A 2524-nucleotide genomic window follows, 5' to 3' on the forward strand; every position below is an offset into this window, starting at 1 on the left:
TATATATATATATATATATATATATATATATATATATATATATATAACTTAGAGTTTTTCAGTATTACTTAACTTTTCAGTCCATTATAATTTTTTTTTCTAGTTGCAATGATCTTGTGAATCATAATTTTATTCAAAATAAAGAAATTCACATCAAAATTGGAGGAGATTATGGTGGTGGAAGTTTCAAGATGAGCTACCAGATAGTTGATGCCATAAATCCAAATAGTTCTGAAAATACTATTGTTTTTAACATATTTGAATCAAAAGACCTCAGAGCTAATATTAAAGTAGCCATGGCAAGATTTGAAAAACAAATAGAAGCGCTACAAATAATGAAATATAAGTATGTTAATAAATTATGATGTATATATATATGATATGATATATGTATATATATATATATATATATATATGTATATATATATATATATATATATATATATATATAGATATATATATACTGTAAAATTTACTTGTTAGATATATATATATATATATTTAATGTTTGTGTACATACTTATAGGGATAATAGTATCAGAGTATTTATTTTTGGAGATTATGGATTACTTTGTTCACTGTATGGAATTTCCGGAGCCTCAGGTGAGCAGTTTCATTACTTTTATCTTAATTTTTTTAATTATGTATTTCAGGACAGGATTTCAAGACAAAATAAACTTAAGTTGGGTAGGTCTTTAGAACTGCCCAGGAGGCTGATAATGTCTGACTACTAAATCCTGCTTTGTTCATTCACCTCACCAAAATAGGATTAGTATTTAATAGTTGGTAGTTTTTTAGGTAAACATTGTTGTTTATTCTGTTACGCAACCACAAATGAAATGAAGGTTTGCAAAAAAGAAAGAACAGGCATAGAATCTCGTACCTTGGAAAATCTGCAAGCTGATTTTGAAAGATTTATGAAAGATGGTGGCATTAAGAAAAAGGCCAAGTTTTATAATAATGTTATAGCAGAGCCTATCCTGAGAATACCTTTAAACCAGGTTAGTTTTTGTTTTACATTTTGTTAATATTTAATCCATAGTTATTTCCCATAGAATCACATTGACTATATTTAAATAATAAATTTATTTTGTTCTCTGCATAGTTAGGTGTCTTTACCAAGTCTGCATATTGCTCTTGGTGTTTATCTCAAGTTTTTTAACATGTTTGAGGAAGAAGCCCATGAAGTGGACATTATGATGGCAGCATCATTAAAAAATAAAATATAGTCTTGATACGGTTGAGATAAAAATAAATCTTTTATCTCAACCGTATCAAGACTTCATTTTAAAACAACAAAAAATTTTGAATCTAAAAAGGTGCATTGATAAACTAGATGACCAAATCCAGCTGGTTAATGATACTGTAGCTATAGCCATATTGAATAATAAAGATTGTGTAGAAAATATTCAGTCACTTTACATCCCTCAACTCAGTTTGCTAAACGAAACGAAAATGGAAAAGTAAAAATTGTTATAAAATTTAATAAATATAACTTTGTGAAAATAAGATTGTTTTATGTTATTTTTGACATGCGGATAAAAAACATGTTTTTTTAGGTCAGAGAGTGTAATGGTTTGGAAAACGAACTGATTTTTAAAAAAAGTGAGGGACCATGCATTCAACAGATTGAGTTGGTTTTGCAAAAACTCAAGGTACAGCGACAAGCATATCATGGGAAAAGTTTTATAGGAAACCATGTACATAAAATGCTAAAAGTAAATATGTGCTATATGTTTTACATATAATATTTTATATTTTTATATATAATATATATTTAATAATTATTATAATAATAATAATGATGATGACGGTGATAGTGCTGATGATAAAATAATAGTGATAATTATAAGCTCAAAGTACCAAGTAATGTATCATTTGTGTATTTTCAGAAAAAATCTATTTTAGAGCTTTGTAATTCTGTTCCGCTTCTTGTTTATAACAATGGATTGTCTGGAACAACTGTTCATGAAAAATCAGTTGAAATCAGTAGCAAGTATAAACATTTTTTCAATAAGCTTTCCAATTGTTATAGCATATTTTCTTCAAAAAGTACTATGACAATAATTGAATTAACACAACTAGGTACGTTTTATGTAATGGTTTTGTAAATAAAATAGTTACTATTTTAAATAATTATTTTGTATTTGTTAAACATTGTAGTGCCTCTTTACTGCTTGTTTTATTGTATTGCATTAAATTTTTCTCACATAAACGTAAAAATCTTATTATGTAATAATTAATAGCTATATTTTAAATTTTATGGTATAGTTGACAACAATAAACTAAATTGCAAAAACCTAAACAATAAACTATATAATAAGAATAAAGACATAATATAATGTAATAATTTTTCTTCTGCTTAACCATTTGATAACTATGTTTTTGTATACAGAAACATATGTTGATGATTTAATGGAATTTTATCATGCCAAATGGCCTCAGGGTTCAGTGCCACCTAGGTTGCACATGATGGAAGATCATGCGATACCATTCTTACAAAAATGGGGTGCTGGCTTTGGAT

The 2524-nt window shown here is 26.6% G+C and overlaps 1 long non-coding RNA gene across 2 annotated transcripts; it reads left to right on the forward strand.

The window, feature by feature from the left end:
* The first annotated feature begins 220 nt into the window (after positions 1-220).
* On the forward strand, positions 221-1224 carry LOC136074976 (uncharacterized). Of its 2 annotated transcripts, none has more exons than XR_010635622.1 (3): positions 221-346; positions 799-1001; positions 1110-1224. It is a non-coding gene; the product is annotated as an uncharacterized LOC136074976 (long non-coding RNA). The 2 variants fall into 2 exon arrangements; XR_010635621.1 differs by lacking the exon at positions 221-346 and adding an exon at positions 566-603.
* The last annotated feature ends 1300 nt before the right edge of the window (positions 1225-2524 follow it).

This window comes from Hydra vulgaris, chromosome 01, assembly GCF_038396675.1.
Source record: "Hydra vulgaris chromosome 01, alternate assembly HydraT2T_AEP".
Taxonomy (NCBI): domain Eukaryota; kingdom Metazoa; phylum Cnidaria; class Hydrozoa; order Anthoathecata; family Hydridae; genus Hydra; species Hydra vulgaris.